At 41.9% G+C, this 21,544-nt stretch overlaps 1 protein-coding gene across 1 annotated transcript in view; it reads right to left on the reverse strand.

Moving 5' to 3' along the window:
* LOC105280896 (protein SCAI) overlaps positions 1 to 10,586 on the reverse strand; it is a 31,502-nt gene extending 20,916 nt beyond the window's left edge. The window contains exons 1-3 of the mRNA XM_026974485.1: positions 10,448 to 10,586; positions 10,178 to 10,328; positions 9,821 to 10,035 (exon numbers count right to left, since the gene is read on the reverse strand). The gene's annotated coding sequence lies outside the window, so the exon portion shown is untranslated. The remainder of the gene's footprint in view (positions 1 to 9,820; positions 10,036 to 10,177; positions 10,329 to 10,447) is intronic.
* Positions 10,587 to 21,544: the final 10,958 nt, after the last annotated feature.

Consider the following 21,544-nt stretch of genomic DNA (forward strand, 5'->3'; position numbering starts at 1 on the left):
CGTCACCATAAGTTTCCACAAGAATTCTATAACCGTCAGCCGCAGTTTTCTTTTGATTAAAAAGCAAAAGCAACGCATGTCGAAAATGCTAAAGAGCTTTCGGAAGTTGCATTTTTACGATGATATAAACACGACTGTTATTGCATCTATTGCTATAATGCTACTAAATGTCATGGATAATGTCAACACTGTAAGAAAGAACAGTTATCGGAAACAGCTATTGGAACAAACTGACACTACAGCCATCTGTTGCAAAACCCTCAAAACTAAATCACACTCCTAATATGATACCATGATTATTATATTACAAAATATTAATATTTATAGTTACATTTATAATTATATTAACTGCAATCTTTGAGTATTGAAAGTATCTCTCCTTCGTGAAGAGAGGATTAAGACATCTTCAGAGTTCTAAAATTACATTTCAGAATTTGCATAATTGCCTTCGATATTGCAGATATTTTCGTCAACTATATCTTATTCCAAAGTACGCAACAATCATTCATTTTAAGAAACATGCTATCCGACACCTGGCACCCTTTCGATTCTCGGAAGAGCCAACGTCAGCCATGAATCATTTGCAAGCCGCGACAGGGCTGACCGCGTGGTTTCGTGAAATTATCGATCTAGGTGATGCCGGTGAGTCAGTCTCGCGATCAATGAGCTCGAATCACGGTCGAACCTATGACCCGCGCTCATCGACACGGTTTTGAGCCATGACTCGGCTCAAATGATCACCGCCGGCTGGCTGCACAGCCTGCCTGGGTATAGACAAGTGATCACATCGCCTCGTTAACTGATATTAATAGCAGGGCGCGGTGAGCCGGGTGGAGACCCGCTCTTCCTCCATCTCTCTCGCTCGCCCTTCGTCCCGAGCGCCGACGTGCGCTCGGCCGGCCCTTGCCCTAATTGCAACAAATTAAATCAGGCGATATCGGCGAATCCCTCGGCTCGAATTAACGTGCGTTACGTACGCGAGGCGTGCCGCAATGCGCGCACCTTTTCACTGCCGAGATGTGCCTCGAGGCGCGATCGATCGCGCGTGTAGCTTCTAATTGGGCTGCTCTTATGTGGAAAGTACAAGCGGCGGCTCCGCTTTGAGTTGGAGACACTTCGGAAGCACACAAACGGCCGACTGTTACAACTCAGGCTTCGCGCAAACTTCCGAACCTTTTATCACGATTGTTCTGTAAATCTCCAGCAGACTTTGAAAGCCATCCGTTTTTCAGCCAGGGAAAAGAAAACAGGACAACTTTTTTAATGCTTAATTGCTTTACGTTTTGTGATAAATATAATACTGCAGAAAGAGAAAAAGAGAGATATTTTACATTAAATTTCTGATTTAAAACTTGCAACATATGTAAGGAGCATTAATTCTGCTCTTAATTCGAGGAAGCATCTATAATGTCTCGAGGAGGATCTTAATACACGATGTCTCCAAGAAGAAGAATGAAATATTTGTTAAAAAAAGCGTTTTGGCGCATCTGCAGCATTTCTAGCGATTTATTTGCAGGAATACGCGAGAGGAAGATTAACGTGTTACTATTTTATTCGCCGGTATCTGGTACTGTTTCATCCCGGTGAAATATCGTGACCGAATTCACGGGCACGGGACGAAAGAGAGTTTTAAGCATGCGAATAAATTCGCATTCTTTTTAATGTGTTGCTTTAACCTGTTGAATGCGTCGCCGTTCGTGACAAACAGTGATTACGTTTACTCTCTCGGGTCAGATCCATTTTTTTATCATTTCGACGATCGCGTTTTGCGCACGATAAGCGTGTTAACTTCCTTGCGATTTGCGCGAACAGTTCGTGATATTTTAAGGCTCACTGTAAAACGTCATTCTCCTGTCTATTCCTGGTATTCTACGTCTTTTTCTTTACGGAGAAACATGAATAATCGACAGAAATGCATTAAACATTTCGTCACACTTTGGAAAATCACGCTTGGAATCACAGGGAAGTGTTAATGTCCTCAATTCATTCTACATTTCTTGACAGCGTATTTTGAGACACAGCGCATTTACCCAATTCACATAAAATACAATGTCGCACAATAAAACGCTTCTTCAGTCACCGCAACAACGAGTAACTTTGCGGTATGACTACCGTCACAGTTTTTCGCTTTAAATTCGTGTACGTCACTTCGAAACCGTCTCCTATCTCTCGAAAAGCACGCACAAAGGCATCCAGCTGCTTGCATTAAAAGAGAGAATGAAAAAATGAGAAAAAGCACGAGAGACAGAGGGAGAGAGAAGAGGAGAGAAAAGAGAGAGAAAGGACGCAGTAAAAGAACGATCGCGGAGACGACTTTTGATATTTCCTGCCGTTACCATTAGCCAAGCAGGGCTTGAGCGTGACGAGAAAAGAGGGTCGGAGGGAGGGAGAGAACGGAGGAGCAGGGGGGTGCGGTGGGTGCGAGGAAAGCCTCAGGAAGCTCTAACTCACGGGCAAAGGGGCAACCCACCCCGTTCGACCGTGCCGGCCCCTGCCATTAACATTAACGGAGCACATACAGGGTGTTTGCAATGGCATTATCGATCGGGCCGGGTGAAAAAAGACCAGCGAATCGAGCACTTTGTACGATACGTGCAGGAAACGCCTAGTTTACATTCACGAAAGCCGGGTAAACGCCGATAGACTCGTTCGTCCTCGCGGTTGTACGCGGGACTCGGCACGTGATAAGCGGCCGCCGCTGCTAAAGACATCGTCGAGGACAGTATTGTAAGATCTGGAAAGATAGTCGAGACTGACAGGTCGTATAGAGGATCGGAATGAAAACAAGTTGATCACAACAGTAGGAGTATTGGCCGTACAGCCTAAGACCTAGGCGTGTGAACCAGGCATCCCGGAGAGTTCGAGTTCAAATCTAAGGCAGTCTCCTAGTTATTTTTCGCCTCTTACAATTCAGAAGTGGGATAAAATCCGCTACCCCTCGAAGACAGTTGAGATTCATCCGCTACCCCTCGGAGAGGAGGGAGTTGAGAAGCAGCTGGCCGGTAGTGAAGCCTGAACATGGAGGTCGGGACGGACTCAGAGGAGTGAACCAACATGGAGATTGGGAAGGACTCAGAGGAGTGAACCAACATGGAGATTGGAAAGGACTCGGAGGAGTGAACCAACATGGAGGTTGGGAGGGACTCAGAAGAGTGAACCAAAAATGGATGTTGGGAGGGACTCAGAAGAGTGAACCAAAAATGGAGGTTGGGAGGGACTCAAGTGGAGTGAACCGACGATTTGGAGACATTCGGGGACGAATGTAATGTCAGGCTGGCCGAGCTGTAAGATCTGGAAAGATAGTCGAGACTGACAGGTCGTATAGAGGATCGGAATGAAAACAAGTTGATGACAACAGTAGGAGTATTGGCCGTACAGCCTAAGACCTAGGCGTGTGAACCAGGGACCCCGGAGAGTTCGAGTTCAAATCTAAGGCAGTCTCCTAGTTATTTTTCGCCTCTTACAATTCAGAAGTGGGATAAAATCCGCTACCCCTCGAAGACAGTTGAGATTCATCCGCTACCCCTCGGAGAGGAGGGAGTTGAGAAGCAGCTGGCCGGTAGTGAAGCCTGAACATGGAGGTCGGGACGGACTCAGAGGAGTGAACCAACATGGAGATTGGGAAGGACTCAGAGGAGTGAACCAACATGGAGATTGGGAAGGACTCAGAAGAGTGAACCAAAAATGGAGGTTGGGAGGGACTCAAGTGGAGTGAACCGACGATTTGGAGACATTCGGGGACGAATGTAATGTCAGGCTGGCCGAGCTGTAAGATCTGGAAAGATAGTCGAGACTGACAGGTCGTATAGAGGATCGGAATGAAAACAAATTGATCACAACAGTAGGAGTATTGGCCGTACAGCCTAAGACCTAGGCGTGTGAACCAGGGATCCCGGAGAGTTCGAGTTCAAATCTAAGGCAGTCTCCTAGTTATTTTTCGCCTCTTACAATTCAGAAGTGGGATAAAATCCGCTACCCCTCGAAGACAGTTGAGATTCATCCGCTACCCCTCGGAGAGGAGGGAGTTGAGAAGCAGCTGGCCGGTAGTGAAGCCTGAACATGGAGGTCGGGACGGACTCAGAGGAGTGAACCAACATGGAGATTGGGAAGGACTCGGAGGAGTGAACCAACATGGAGGTTGGGAGGGACTCAGAAGAGTGAACCAAAAACGGATGTTGGGAGGGACTCGGAAGAGTGAACCAAAAATGGAGGTTGGGAGGGACTCAAGTGGAGTGAACCGACGATTTGGAGACATTCGGGGACGAATGTAATGTCAGGCTGGCCGAGCTGTAAGATCTGGAAAGATAGTCGAGACTGACAGGTCGTATAGAGGATCGGAATGAAAACAAGTTGATCACAACAGTAAGAGTATTGGCCGTACGGCCTAAGACCTAGGCGTGTGAACCAGGGACCCCGGAGAGTTCGAGTTCAAATCTAAGGCAGTCTCCTAGTTATTTTTCGCCTCTTACAATTCAGAAGTGGGATAAAATCCGCTACCCCTCGAAGACAGTTGAGATTCATCCACTACCCCTCGGAGAGGAGGGAGTTGAGAAGCAGCTGGCCGGTAGTGAAGCCTGAACATGGAGGTCGGGACGGACTCAGAGAAGTGAACCAACATGGAGATTGGGAAGGACTCAGAGGAGTGAACCAACATGGAGATTGGGAAGGACTCAGAAGAGTGAACCAAAAATGGAGGTTGGGAGGGACTCAAGTGGAGTGAACCAACGATTTGGAGACATTCGGGGACGAATGTAATGTCAGGCTGGCCGAGCTGTAAGATCTGGAAAGATAGTCGAGACTGACAGGTCGTATAGAGGATCGGAATAAAAACAAGTTGATCACAACAGTAGGAGTATTGGCCGTACAGCCTAAAACCTAGGCGTGTGAACCAGGGATCCCGGAGAGTTCGAGGTCAAATCTAAGGCAGTCTCCTAGTTATTTTTCGCCTCTTACAGTATATTCCTCGCGAGGCGCGAGTTTGCAATACGAGGCCTCATTGCATTGCACAGCAGCGAGTCGTGTTTTGCGAAGGGATGATTAATATTCCGCGTTCTCCAGTTCGCCCGAAACACTGCTGCCTTGCTAAAAAATACAGAAAATCTTCCAAATTGCTTGCTCCTCCAGGCGTATCTATTGCACGTAGCTAATTGCTGAAGTCCTCCTCATATCCCTGATCGAGTTGTTGCAATGGAGAGCTGCAGGTGATGAGAGTGAGAAAAAATTCGCGTAACAATTTGTCTAGAATATCGTAATATAAAATATAAAATATTATAGAGCAATACAATTAAAGATGATAATTGTAGATTGCACTCGGTAGAGTTTGCAGAAATCTCCGAGGCCAGAGAGCATACACCGTTAAAAATTGTGCGTCCATATGTTAAAATTTTCTTGTGTTGCCATGTTTTGATTACTACTTCAATGTAAAATTAACATACAACTGATATGTTATTACTTTTATAACAATTTTATATGTTACATTAATGTTAACTTCATAACTTAACATTTTGTGTATGTCTCTTAGAAATGGAATATTATTTGAAATGCTTTTAACACAATAATTTTAAACAATCAACATGTCACAAAGTCAGTTTAACATTCTAAAAGAAGTTAAAGTAAATCTTCAAATAATCATGAACTTTGACATATAAAATAATCAAATTTACTAAAATTAAATGTTTCTATCAAAAATAATTTAAGTTGAAATAATTACTATCGTGTGTTAATATATCATAAAAAGTAAATGTTCATATTGTATGAACGAAAATGTTCTATCAACTTTTCTGATGAGTTGTTGTAACTTCTCTTCCATGTAGTTTTCAATTACTTTGTATGTTATTTTTACATCACACTTAAAGTTACAATAACAAAAATAAATGTAAAGTATTGTGTTAATTACTTAACATTTCTAGTTTGTCAAGAAGTAACATATGACGAATGAGTTACTTTAACTTAAAATTTAGAGTGGACTTTCTGGGACATGCAAAAAATGTTAAAATTAACATTTTATTTTTTACTGTGTAATTGCGCAAATTCTGTAGCAAGTTTTGGCTATCCGAAAGTGTTTCACGTATGACTTGTGCATGGTGTTGTTTGCAAAGAATAAAACCATCAGGACCGACCGGGACTTCTACATGACAATGCACTTCGGATCACGCTCGGATCACGATCAGTCGTACAATGCATCGATGTTTCTCGCACGATTGACATCGCTCCTGCGTCCGACGATCGGAAACTTTACGCATGAACGAAGAGATACGACATTACTCATGGCGGTCATGGAGGAAGCGGAAGAACGGCGATGGCCATCGTTAGGAGTGTCTGAAGTATAGTAGGCGAAGGTAGTTTGCGACAGGGCCACTTAAACGTTCCGTGATTCACAAATAAACTCGAAAGTAACTTGAGATTTACTTGAAATGTTATTAAAGTAGTAAATCTTATTAAACCAGGAAGCCTGCATTTTTTTAATACAATCTGTTTTATTAGGGGTGTGATTTAGTTTTGAGGGTTTTTTTGCTCAAAAACGTATGTATTTAAATATGATAATGAATGAATACCTTAATCAAAATATTTTCCTTCATTTTCTATCACTTTTTCCCATCTTTCTGGCAAGAGATGACGATAAAATGACTCTTCTTTTCAGTTGATCCATGTGTCGACGAATTTTCGCACTTCTTCCAAATTATCAAAGTGTGTATCCTCTAAAGCGTGTTGCTTCGACCGGAACAAATAATAATCGCATGGAGAATACGCGGGGCGCGGTAAGACTTGCCATTCAAGCTCTAATAGTGTTTGTTTCACTGATAACGCAACGTGAGGTCGAGCGTTGTCACGAAGAAGAATCACTTTCCGTCGGTTACTCGCAATTGGTGGTCGTTTTTGGTCCAATGCTTGCTTCAACTTGTACAATTGGTGTCGATAACGATCAGCCGTGACAGTCTCATGCGGATTTAACAGCTCATAGTACACTGTCCCACCAAATACAGAGCATTACTTTTCAACCGTGAATATTGCGTCTCGGAGTGGATGTTGATGGTTCGCCTGGATCCACCCATGATTTTCTGCGTTTCGGATTATCAAAATAGATCCACTTTTCATCCCCAGTAACAATCCGAGACAAAAGACTCTTCTTTTTTGCCTGGCGATCAACGAAATGCAAATGTTCAAATGGCACTTTCCGATAATTCATGTCGAACCCATTTCCCTTCTTTCTGAATTTTTCCCATTTCATGTAAATGTTTCGTAACTGTTGTACGATCAACATTTAATGCTCTGGCAAGTTCTGAAGTGGATCGTGTTGGATTTTCGTGCAATAATGCTTGCAAATCTGCATTTTCAAGCTTTCTTGGTTGTCCCGAGCGTTCTTTGTCCTTCACATCAGTATCACCACTTTTGAAGCGTCTAAACCAGTATTCACACGTCTTAATTGATGGGGCAGAATCACCATAAGTTTCCACAAGAATTCTATAACCGTCAGCCGCAGTTTTCTTTTGATTAAAAAACAAAAGCAACGCATGTCGAAAATGCTCTTTCGGAAGTTGCATTTTTACAATGATATAAACACGACTGTCATTGCATCTATTGCCATAATGCTACTAAATGTCATGGATAATGTCAACACTGTAAGAAACAACAGTTATCGGAAACAGCTATTTTTTTTTTATTAAAACAAAATATAAATACATATGGGAACTAGCCCATATTGCCCGCTCTTTACAAAGTAGAAAAAAACATTTCTTAAACTCTTAAGAAAGACATGAGTGATATGAACTCTTAACCTCTCGCACATATGTTGTATAACAATAACCACCTCAATAACTATGAAATTCAAAGAGTATCGAAGAATACAAAACTCATTCAGTACATAACCATATCATTACTTATAAATTCCTTTGCATAAATCTCATTATTAGACTGCGATTTTAATCGTTCCTAGAAAGTTAGTTAACGCTGTAATAGCACCTAAGTTCATTGTATATAAAATTTGCTCAATACTATAAGGACTATAAAACTTATGCCTCTTTAACTCCCTGAGGAGCTGTTGTCTTTCATCATCGAATAGAAAACATTGCCAACAAACATGATTCGCTGTTTGATTGTAGTCATTACGCAAACATAACGGAGAATCAACTATGTGGTGATTAAATAAGCTTTGATTTAGAGAAGTATGTCCGGAACGCAGCCTATTGATCGGAAACAGCTATTGGAACAAACTGACACTACAGCCATCTGTTGCAAAACCCTCAAAACTAAATCACACTCCTAATATTATCACTTCTTTTTCCGCGGATGCAGACGCGTCTGCCACTGAAAATATTCCACGTTTCTATCGTTCATCGTATCGTATCATGTTTATCGAAACTGTTATCATTACATTAGAAAGTTCCACTCGCAATAAATACTCCAGATTTCATCGTCGTTACTTGTAGCGCACACGATCTTGTTTTTTCACGGATTTAAGGGGGGAGCCTGCTTTAGAACGCTGAAAATAAGGTATATTTTATGAATTGGTTTTGGAGAAACTATACAGCGGATCATTATAAAACTTTTATGCATTTATTAGTACATGTTTAAAGATAAAAAAATTATTTTTTGATTTGAATATATCGCCTGTAGAGGTCGTCCTGGAGAAATCTTAGTGCAGCCGTGTCGCCGGCGTTGCAAATTGGTGAGCATTCTCCTGCCTCCAAATTTCATCCAAACTGAAAAGTTGAAATATTTTCTCGTTATTTATGAATTCCCATCGTCCATGAACCTTTAATATTCATAAAAACATTAGGGTAAACAATTATTTTTGCATGAAAAAGTTCAAAAACTTTGCCTAAAAATCGTACTTTTGTGTTCTAAGCTCTACCATTTTGGCACTTTTCAACTTTTTTCTTCTCTCTTTGGTTCATCGACGATGGGAATTCATAAATAACGAGAAAATATTTCAATTTTTCAGTTTGGATGAAATTTGGAGGCAGGAGAATGCTCACCAATTTACAATGTTGGCTGCACTAAGATGCCTCCAGGACGACCTCTACAGGCGACATATTCAAATAAAAAATAATTTTTTTATCTTTAAACATGTACTAATAAATGCATCAAAGTTTTACAATGATCCGCTGTATAGTTTCTCCAAAAAAATTCGTAAAATTATACCTTATTTTCAACGTTCTAAAGCAGACTCCCCCCTTAAGTAAAGGAGCTGAGGAGCGTTAACACCACGAACAACGCATTTTCTTCCAAGTCCCCTTTACCTCCCTCTTTAATTAAACATTTTCACTGAACTTCGTTACGCTTATCGACGCGCGGACGACACGTCGATTTTTTGCAACACGGAAATTTTGTCCCGTGTCCGCGCGCGAGTTTTATGCAATGGGATAACCAAACGAAATTCTATTAAATCAAAGCATTGATTTTGCCACCGCCGCCGTCACCGTCGCTGCCGATGGCGCGCGAGTTGGTTAACGAAGGCGGCGATAACGATACATTATTATCGCGATACGTATGAATATATGCCACCCCATGGCCGGGCTGCCCTTTGAAAATCGTATACCAGGCACGTGTCCGGCCTGTCGCGCCCCCGTTGTTACTCCACCGCGTGGATCAGATAATTTTCAGTACAAGCAGATACGGGCTCGCCATTCGCACGGCTGCCGATCTCGCGCGGAGATCACGCGATATATTGCTGATATATTAATCAAACAAATTGGACGTGTTTCAAGCGTGTCATCGACCGCCCGACAGCGAGTTTTTGAGCGCGGACGCACACGAAGCAACTCTTCGCTTTGTTTCTTCGCTTGCTTGCACGTTATTGTGTATTATTATTAATAATTACCTTGTCTTTTTTGCTCTCTTCTCGTTCCAATTCTGTGCAAACTTGCATCTTCCTGTTGGCCGATCTCATACGGTGAATTAGACAGGCTGTCGCAAGTATGGCTCGCTTCAGTCCGCAAAAATCAAATTAACGCTGTCGCTTTTGGTTTATTTTGTGCTTCGTTGTTGAGGTTGTCGGGAGAGTCCGTTGAAAGCACAACCGTTAATGATTGTTCCCTGGTCAAAATAACATTAATAACAAATTGTAAAACCGCAATGCTTTCGCTCAGATTTGCATCAAGATATCATTTCCATGTTTATAACAATGTCAGTTTTGGGAATTAGATATAACGTAATAAATATTAATAAGATAAATTACTTGTTATCAATATTCTTTCCGGACAGAATCCGCGTCCTTCGGTCGTGGAGCAACATAAACCCCTCTCAGTACCATTAGTCCCTAAAGTTATGGAGCCTAGGCCTCGATTTATTTCCATCGCCGTCAATCTCTGCCGTTTCCACCCCTTCGCCTGAAATAACTCGGCGCGCTGTTACGTCGAAAGCACATCCGTGTCGCTGACGGAAAATCGCTGACGGCGCCCGATCGCCCGTATATATGTATGTAGAAACGTGTACTTTGTTATATTACCTTTCAACGCTTTCCGCGCGAAGAGGCTCTCGCCACCACCTGCCACAGCCCGATGGCCGACACGATCAGCGATCCCGACGACGCACCACCGCGCGATCAGCGTCAATCCATTCTCGCTCGTCTCCGCGACCGCTTATCGCGCTTATGCCGGTATCCTTCGGCATCAATAATAATAAAAGGCACCGGGGATATCGCGCGCGTCTCGTACGAAGCGTCATTCCGCCGCGCTCCCACCTATCGCCCCTCTAACACGAAGCGGGGATGAGTCCGAAGGAGACAGAAGCAGGACGAGGGTGGAGAACGCGAACGATCGAGAGAGGCGAAAGGAGAACGGGATGAAGAGGGAGCGAGAAAGAACACAGCAGCCTGGTGGATGATCCCGCCTCTAAGGAGCCGCTCCGCGCCGGAGAGAGCCGGGTCCGAGGGGCTTGAGCGAGAATCCACCCCCGTGTCCTCTTCTTCTCTCTCTCTCTCCTCCCTCTACTCTCTGCCCCGTCCGCCCGTGCGTCTCCCTCTCGCGCGCGCGTCCGCTTTCCCCCCCGCGGAGGACGTAGCCGGCGCAGGCTCCGATACAGCCAATCGTCGGACCGCGACTGATAACGACGCTGCCAAATGTGCGTCCGTCGCACCGCGGCCGAGTCCGCCACGGTGGTCCACGCGCGACTTCCGACCAACTCTCGGGATATCCTCGCGAGCGATCGAGCGCGCGAGCGGAGGTAAAGCCGATCCGGTGATTCTTCATCCCCTAAGAGGTATCCTCTCGCTGGTAAGTACCGGGTGCGCGCGCGAGTATCACCCGCACCCCCGCGCGCTACCTGGCCGCATCACTCCGCGATCGTCAGTGTCGTCGACTCGGATCAACCCTCGCGACCCGTCTCGATCTTCCTCCTGCGTCCGGACGATCGCGCGATGCGAGCGCGGTGAGAGGAGTGATCCGGCGGAGGGGGTTGAAAGACCGACGCGTGACTGGTGATCAACACGAGAATCTTGCAAGGGTCGATTGATCGAGTAGCATACTGAGCGGCATCTCGGCGGCAGCTCGAGGACGGCGATCGACGATCAAAGGGAATACTTCGGGGATCGAACTGGATCTGACAGTGCTGGACAAGACACCGCGTAGGACCCCCGCGCTGACGGTGAGTGTTAGCTTTCTGTGCATTTTACGCGCTTGCTCGATATTTTTCCCTCGGTACGCGGCAGGTACACGAAGCATTCCTTTCTTTCACATACAGATAGGACGGTCCACTGGGTAGGCCGTATGTCGAAACCGACAAGATCGCCACGATCATTTTCAATATAAAGGGTGTCCCGGGTTTTAACCGACAAACTGCGGGAGCATATTCTACCAGTGGAAATAAGAAAAAATTCTTATGTCGAGTTTGCTCAGAAATGCTTTATTGCAAAGTTATAAACCAATATTGAAAAGAAATATGAGATAAGTAACAACGGATTTTTTCACAAAAATAAAAATTATATACGCAATGATTTAGTGACGCGTTTCAAAATGTTGTCCTTGCACATCGATACAAGCTAGACATCGACGTAGTACAGAATTTGTTACGGTACGACATTCCTGAAAATTTTGTTGCATCTCAGTAACTGAATTAGTAATTCGTTGCTTCAAATCTTCAAGCGAGATTACTTCTGTACTGTAAACTTTATTTTTTAAAGTTCCCCATAAATAAAAATCAAGAGGCGTTAAATCGGGCGGTCTTGGAGGCCAGAAAACCGGTCCTCCTCGACCAATCCACCTATGAGCGTAATGTTCATCTAACCAGCTTCTAACTTGTCTAGCATAGTGCGATGGACAACCGTCTAACTGCATCCAGCTGTTTTGGCGAAGATTTAAGATTCTTTCCGAGCGTCGTCGGTGTCTTAGAGCTGAACGAACATCATCATATTCATTCATAGGTCGAAATGAACCCAAATTACGTAATTGCAAATGGGTATTACTAAACACAGAACTATCTGGTACTCTCCTGTTAGGAAATCTACGTTGACACTCTCGTACGGCAGCTCGTGCATTTCCGTCACAGAATCCGTACACGAAATGAATATCAGTGTATTCCTCATTTGAAAACACTTTTGGCATTCTGATAGTAATTGCTAGTTGACACGACGATTGAAATCTAACAGCTACTGTTGTGAAAGTAACAATCATACTGAATCGTTTCGACATAGTGAACATGAATACATGTGAACATCTTCGACCTTCCAAATTCTACACTATGTTCCGTTGTTACTTATCTCATATTTCTTTTCAATTTGGTTTATAACTTTGTAATAAAGCATTTCTAAGCAAACTCGATATAAGAATTTTTTCTTATTTCCACTAGTAGAATATGCTCCCGCAGTTTGTCGGTTAAAACCCGGGACACCCTGTATAACCGTATAATTCAATTTTATATATACGCGTCGGGAAATAGATAATTCGTATTATTCGTATTATAAACGATGTCTTTCGAAAATTATCAACCGTGCGACGGCAGGCCAACTTATTTTCTTCGCGTTAGGAGCCGTAAACACCATTTCAGGCGTTTGTCCCGAAAACGGTTAGCTTCATCATCAAGTCCCGAATAAAATCCGCCTACATACGAGTATCTAGGGAAAGAACGCCGGGAGAGGAAACCGAAGATTGTCGGCCGCGCGTTTCCGTCGCACCGTCGCGGAGCGCCGATGGAACAGTGCCGATAAGGGCGAAAGCGACCGCGATCGTTTCTCATGTTGCATACACGCGAATTTATGGCGATCCGCGATTTTCCCGGCGCTTCCTCAGAGATTCGATAACTCCGCAAATCTCTTGTGTGGCCAATCCACTTATAACGTTTTTATTCAGTTATCTAATAAATCTTACACGGTCTTCCGGGTGTAACAATAAAAAGAGTCTAAGCATCTTTCTGTTAGCTATGATAGCAATCATTCATTTGGTTCATCTCTTTTCAAATGCTAAGCACGGAAGAATTGTTTATTCGCTTTGTCCGTACTTTGTTTTACACACATTCGTGTTTTAAAATATATGTTTGTTAAATTCGTAAAACGATCAAAATCACATGTAGAAATATAAATAAAATTTGATGAATCTCGTTTAAAAAAAAATATAATAAGCAGTCAAAGAAGTTTAATTAATAGAGGAGAATCCCCTATTATGAGATATGCTCCTAATATGAGAAAACGAAGTTTCTGCTAAACTAGTGAGCTCTATCTGTTAATTCCACCATAAACTTATTACTCTTGGTGTAAAATGTATTTAGTGAAAAATTCATTGTTCGTTATTGCGTTTAGCTTTTGCAAGAAAAGGTTTGTGAAATTGTGAACATGTCAAAGAAACTTAAGGTAAGTCTTTAAACCTTGTTTATTACATTATAAAGAAATGGTTGGCAATAAATTCAGTATGCAATGATAGAGTAGAATCGTAGTAACAGGAAAATACGCAATTTGTTGAATTGCTTAATTGTAGAGGTTAGATTTCATGATCGCGGAACCGCTAGGCGCGTGGCTCGTATAATGAGATATTCAGGGTACTCTTAATATGAGATAATTATTGCTCGAATATGAAGATTATGTAGTGTAATAAAAAGAAAGAAAATACTACGTTAAGGGTAAAGAAAAGTTAATACGAATTTTTGTGTATTTAATTTTTATAGAATCTGACTATGGAGGTTAGAGAAACGAGGAAGCGTTGACAGTGGAATCGTGAAGATTTGGCGAAGGCTGTGGCAGCAGTATTTTTATAAAAATATCTAATAAAGTTTTTTACTTGCAATACTGATGTATTTTGCACTTTTAACACCGATTTCTCAAGGTATCTTATATTAGGAGCACACTTTCGCGATCTTGCGTAAAGCTCTTTTTTCAAATTTGTTTAATTTTCAGAAAAAATAATATTTAAATTAGATTTTTCATTTCACCAACCTAAAGCTTATTAAATTCTCTTCAAGAGAACGTATTACATTTTTTAATTCTGCCTATAGATTTCCTTACATTCGACAAAATCGATATGGTATCTCATAATCGGGGACTTTCCTCTATAATTAAGGGGGGAGCCTGCTTTAGAACGTTGAAAATAAGGTATAATTTTACGAATTTTTTTGGAGAAACTATACAGCGGATCATTATAAAACTTTGATGCATTTATTAGTACATGTTTAAAGATAAAAAAATTATTTTTTGATTTGAATATATCGCTTGTAGAGGTCGTCCTGGAGGCATCTTAGTGCAGCCGGCATTGTAAATTGGTGAGCATTCTCCTGCCTCCAAATTTCATCCAAACTGAAAAATTGAAATATTTTCTCGTTATTTATGAATTCCCATCGTCACCAATTTGCTCACCAATTTGCAATGCCGGCGACGCGGCTGCACTAAGATTTCTCCAGGACGACCTCTACAGGCGATATATTCAAATCAAAAAATAATTTTTTTTATCTTTAAACATGTACTAATAAATGCATTGTAAATTGGTGAACATTCTCCTGCCTCCAAATTTCATCCAAACTGAAAAATTGAAATATTTTCTCGGTATTTATGAATTCCCATCGTCGATGAACCTTTAATATTCACAAAAACATTAAGTTAAACAATTATTTTTGTATGAAAAAGTTCAACAACTTTGCCTAAAAATCGTACTTTTGTGTTCTAAGCTCCACCATTTTGGCACTTTTCAACTTTTTTCTTCTCTCTTTGGTTCATCGACGATGGGAATTCATAAATAACGAGAACATATTTCAATTTTTCAGTTTAGACGAAATTTGGAGGCAGGAGAATGCTCACCAATTTGCAATGCCGGTGACGCGGCTGCACTAAGATTTCTCCAGGACGACCTCTACAGGCGATATATTCAAATCAAAAAATAATTTTTTTTATCTTTAAACATGTACTAATAAATGCATTGTAAATTGGTGAGCACTCTCCTGCCTCCAAATTTCATCCAAACTGAAAAATTGAAATATTTTCTCGTTATTTATGAATTCCCATCGTCGATGAACCTTTAATATTCACAAAAACATTAAGTTAAACAAATATTTTTGCATGAAAAAGTTCAACAACTTTGCCTAAAAATCGTACTTTTGTGTTCTAAGCTCCACCATTTTGGCACTTTTCAACTTTTTTCTTCTCTCTTTGGTTCATCGACGATGAGAATTCATAAATAACGAGAAGATATTTCAATTTTTCAGTTTAGACGAAATTTGGAGGCAGGAGAATGCTCACCAATTTGCAATGCCGGCGACGCGGCTGCACTAAGATTTCTCCAGGACGACCTCTACAAGCGATATATTCAAATCAAAAAATAATTTTTTTTATCTTTAAACATGTACTAATAAATGCATTGTAAATTGGTGAGCACTCTCCTGCCTCCAAATTTCATCCAAACTGAAAAATTGAAATATTTTCTCGTTATTTATGAATTCCCATCGTCGATGAACCTTTAATATTCACAAAAACATTAAGTTAAACAATTATTTTTGCATGAAAAAGTTCAACAACTTTGCCTAAAAATCGTACTTTTGTGTTCTAAGCTCCACCATTTTGGCACTTTTCAACTTTTTTCTTCTCTCTTTGGTTCATCGACGATGGGAATTCATAAATAACGAGAAGATATTTCAATTTTCAGTTTAGACGAAATTTGGAGGCAGGAGAATGCTCACCAATTTGCAATGCCGGCGACGCGGCTGCACTAAGATTTCTCCAGGACGACCTCTACAGGCGATATATTCAAATCAAAAAATAATTTTGTTTATCTTTAAACATGTACTAATAAATGCATCAAAGTTTTATAATGATCCGCTGTATAGTTTCTCCAAAAACAATTCGTAAAATATACCTTATTTTCAGCGTTCTAAAGCAGGCTCCCCCCTTAAGACTAATTTAAAACGCGAATAAATGTTCCTCGCACTTACTTTTAATTCATTCACACTTGTTCTTTCCTCTCGGATTAGAGTTTCACGCGCTCATTGTTCATCTATGCAGCAATTCTGGCAACGGTCAATCACATAAATAACGCGTACTGCCACAAACAAATATATAAAGACCGCCAGAAAGAAAAACGTGGCGGATTCCAGCGCGAGATCCGAAAGTTGAATTTATGCGAAGAAAGAAGAGCTTCGGTGCATCGCAGTGAAAAAGGAAAAACGTGACCCTGTAACTCGTTTACGGAGTCTTACGCGTGATGTATAGACGTGTCTGTCTCCGTGTTTGTCGCCACGCACGTTTTACGGGCTAAACGGCGGGCGCACGCATTGACCAGGGCGAAATTACCGCGCGTGTCTACCGACCGCTACGTCGTCCCCCTGCTTTAGTGCGTTACGCATTGTGGTCACCGTGTTTTTTAATCCTTTTCTTTAGTTTTGTTCTTGTATTTTTTTAAGGAAATGCAGAGTTTTTCTTCGCACGCGAGAAAAATTGTAATATAATTTTGACGTGAGTTTGAAATTTTGAAAATATTATATTCACACATAAAGAAATAAAATTTTTCATATAAACGAGTTTTCATGTTGTTTCTCATCTCTCGTATTTTTGTACTTGATTTTAGATCTATATTTACGCTTTTCCTTTTCTTACTTTTCTCTAACGTGCACATTTCTCTTTCAAAACTTAGCCTTTAATTCACAACTTTAAATTTGACGGGAAACAAAGCATCGTGACGCGATCGTCGCGTGCCATTGGGACACATTTTCCCGGAGGTCTCGCGCGACTTTCCTCTCGTATGCGATCGCGCGCTCATATCGCGTCCGCGACGATGCGTTTAAATGGTGTGCGAGCGTGTAGATATATAATATCCATATATATATATATACATATATATATATGCGAGACGAGAGTTTAGACGAGGTAGGCAGAGGGGTTTCCGGCGAGCGTTAACAGAGTAACAGAGTGATGTAATGAGGCCCGGAAGCAGGCAATTTGCTGCCCGCGGCGGCCGCAGTTGCGCGAGACAACCTGCCCGGAGTACCTTCTTCTTGATATCGCGGTCCAGCCTTCTCCGTATCGGACACCTGACCGTATCGGACGACAAGCGGTCCGTTCGCTACTCCGATCCGCGAAGAGTGTCGCGTCGTGCATTGATTTAAAAAAAAGAAAATTAAACAAAGACACAATGAAAAACGCGGATTAAAAGGAAGAGAGACACACGCGAGTCGTGCGCGCGCGGACGAGCGTGCGAGTGCGCGAATCCAGTTATCATCGCTCGTAAGTGCGCCTTGTATGTCATATGTAATTAATTTATACGCTCTCAAAGCGAATTAATTAATTTATGAATACATATTAATTCTCAGTGAGTATCGCATTCGCACGCACTGCTCGTTTCGCTTCGCTTACGCTCAAGGGCGTGCAGCTGCATTCGTTGTTTAAACACCACGCGACTTCCGTTTACAGAGCAGACGTATGATTGAAATGACCGAGATTGGCTCGTAGATGCGAAAATCGAGTATGCTGCTTTTTTCACATCTTTACGTTAGAAATTGTGATCTTGTAAACCGTAAAGTCTGGATTCTATAGCCTGAATTTCGACTTATTGTCGCACGTGCAGCAAAAGCGACGGGTGCGAGTCCGGAAATTTTTTCACAGCTACAAGTCACAACTATCTATCGTGTTACTCTTTCTCAATTTCGATAATAAAGAAGTGGCATCGTAATAGCTCCGCTCTCGAAAGCATCGAGAATATAACAGGTGTGGGAAGAGCAATAACTCATTTACCACCTTTAAATTATTTCGATTTATAAGGTCAGAGGAAATTATGTAAATCAAAATTAATACCGCGTACGAGGGTGGCTAGCATAGTGGCGATAATAAATTTTTTGCTCCTGGTGAGACGGGCGCTTCGAGAGATATCAAGTTCACTTCAATTTTTTTAATAGGTTCGGTATGATTTTTTTTTCCAATACAATTCATAGTGGAGCTTCACACAACAAGTACGAACTCATGACACCAAAATTATTGCACAAGATTAATGAAATGAAAAAACGATAAAAATACCTTTTTATATAACTGAAATTTAACGTTTAAAAGCTGTACGAAATGACGGCTTCTATTAGTATGGTTTGCTCGGAATGTTTTGATTTGACCATTCCTCATATGTAGGACAAAACTTGTTCTTCAAACGGATACATCGATGAAATCAATTAGGATTTTTAAATGTTCGACGCGAAACGCGGCGTGAGTGCCATCTAGGATATCGTTCAGCGTAATAAATTTTTGCACACTCTCACTGAAGTTTTTGACATTCTCCATAAATGAGATATTCAATCCATCATGGTCGACTTGTCTCTCATAATGAAATGCATCTTGCACATTGAATTAAATCTGATCGATACTACTTTTCATGTTTATCTTATCCGGCCCCGCGCTTGAACTTATTAAGATTGGCCTTCAAAGGGTCTTGTTTTTTCATGAAATAGTTTACGTCTATTATTTTCATCGATGTATCCGTTTGAAGAACAATTGAGAGTCCTCATTTATGAGGAAATGTCCAAAATCAAAACTTCCGTACAAAACATAGCTAATAAAGCGTCATTTCGTCCCTTTTTAACACGTAAAATCTTCATTTAATATAAAAATTCGATGAAATGTATTTTTTAATCGTCTTTCATTTATCACTTTAATCTTGTGTTCAATCTTTTGTGTCTGAGTGTCGTACTTGGTTTAGAGCTCCCTATGAAATTAATGGAAAAAAAACATACCGAACCATTCAAAAAAATGAGGTGAACCTGTGAATCTTTCGACCAAGCCTCCACCAGAGACAAAATTAATTATCGTTGCCAATATGCTAGCCCCCCTTCGTAGCCGTATACTTTTGATTTCTACAGTAAATTGGTTCCTCTGACCTTATAAATTCGAAGAATATTTAAGGTGGTATTCAAGTTATTGCCCACCCTGTATACTCGAATAGGATATACTCTGCGTGGTTTTAAAGCGAGTTCTTCTTTAAACCCCTCGTTTCTCGAGAAGGGTGCTCTCCGCTATTAATCTCTTGTTTCGTAGAAGGCAGTTTTGATAATTTCAAACGCATTTTTGACGCGATTCCGCAGTCTTCTCGGTCATCGGACAGCTCACAGGATCAGCGTGGCGGAAAACGGCGTCTCGATAACCCAGGAACCCGGGAACGCCCGAAACAAACGGGAGAACCTCGTCCCACGAGTGTTTCTGGTGAACTCAGCTCCCCAAAGTTTCGCCATAGTTTTCGCGGATACGCCAAGGGTTATCTGCGCCCTTCCTTTCTGCGTCGCGACGCCGTCGCGGGCATTGTGCGCGTTCCGCGTCTACCAAAGAGATGCAGACAGCACGGAAAATGACGACCGGTTCTTTGTATCTTGCCTTCGAGGAGGCCTGCAGATTCCGCCCACTAACGGCGATTCGACCCCGCCCCGAGTTTCATATTGCTCGTGAATGCGCACGATATACTCGGACAATGGACGCCGTTCGCCGATCGAGGTGACGCGAAAACGAATCCCGATACAGTACGCCAAGATCGACTTGTAAAAATAATGCCTCAGGGAATTTTTGCACCGGATCACTGTTTTTCCCTCGATCAACGGATGTGCACTTAGCCGGAGCCATTTTAAGCGGTCCCTTTTAAGGGCTCCTGAAACCGAACTGTGTTTTGCAAATTCATGTTCGCGGAATTCTCGATTATTGCTTTTTAACGAAGGCAAAAAATGCTGTACAAAAAATGTGTATTTGTGGTACGTTATAGTCTATGTATAAATTAACTCGTTTTCTTTAATTTCATATCTATGTCTCGTTACTCGGTGTCTTTTTGAGTAGTCTTCTAGCCGCGAAACGATTGGATAAGTTCTGCAATCGGCTGGGTTTTTCTGTCGATTCGCCTGCAAGTGGAAAGTGCCGAGTTTTTGGCGGGCGCGCTGAAAGTAGAAATCTGCATCTTGCAGAAAATTCACGCCAAGTGAGATGAGTTTAATCGTTTTTTTCGTGAAAGGCGACATATTGCTTTGTGCGTATGACATCTGCTCTATGCAATTTTTCATCCTCCTTAAAACGAATCCATTGTAGCACACTCTCTATCTCTCTCGCGGTCTCTATTTTCGGGTACATTTGCTTGCGAAATGACAGCGACTGTTACACATTCGTGGTCAATTTGTACAACGCTCCGTCATTAGTCTCTACTCTTTTCAATGAAGATGTACGTAGATTGCCATTGGTTCGAATTGCAGTCGCAGTCGGTTCATCATCCTGGAAGCAGGAGCTGCCTGATTAAAGGGATCTATGCGGATCTGTGACGAGACTGATCAGGAGTTGGCGTCTTACGCAGCAAAGCGAACGAAGACTTTGCGCTGGAAGGCTAACCCCGCGTCTACAGCTGATTGCGGCGAGACAACCCACGAACCCATGGAGACGCCGGGCAACCCCGTCCAAGGTTGAGTAGCACGCTTACCCAATCAGTTCTCAAGGGGACAATATTGTTTAACTCACAAGCTTTACGACACCGAGGCTGTTTTAAAAAGTGATATGCTTATACTGCGCTGCAAAATCATGGGCCACGCTAACAAGTTCCCGAAAGCGAATACAAGACGCTTCTATCAATCAGAAACGAAAATGTTCGTCACCAAAAATTCGAACGACATTCCCCAAAATACTCTAGTTGCCTCGTGGCACGCGGAAGGAACTCATTCAATTGATCGTACATCGACACAGAATAATAGACATTGTATATCGTATATATCGCGAGACTATAAATCTGAGATCTGGCGTCTAATGTATTCGACGGCGTCTGGAACACAAAAATCTGGATTGTCTCATTTAATTAGATAATCTGGTAGGTGTTATTAACTACGTGAGATGGATAGCTGTCCGGAGTGGAACAGAATGGACAACCAGGGATACTCAGAAGATTCCACTTTAGGAATTTGAGCAGAGACAAGAAGTTGGCGAACTGGTGCATCTTAATTATCTCTCCTGTTAATTCTTACAGACAGAGTTTTCTTGGGACTAATAACATAGCTTAGGTATAATGTGGTCATGTTACGTGCTATTAACAGTAGACTCGTGAGTTGATGGAGAGATGTAGAGACAGCTCATTTTCTGTTTCATTAAATCCCCAATTAATCAAGTAGACTGTGCGCGATGACTGTACGAAAAGAAAAGACA

Source organism: Ooceraea biroi, chromosome 13 (genome assembly GCF_003672135.1).
Source record: "Ooceraea biroi isolate clonal line C1 chromosome 13, Obir_v5.4, whole genome shotgun sequence".
NCBI lineage: Eukaryota > Metazoa > Arthropoda > Insecta > Hymenoptera > Formicidae > Ooceraea > Ooceraea biroi.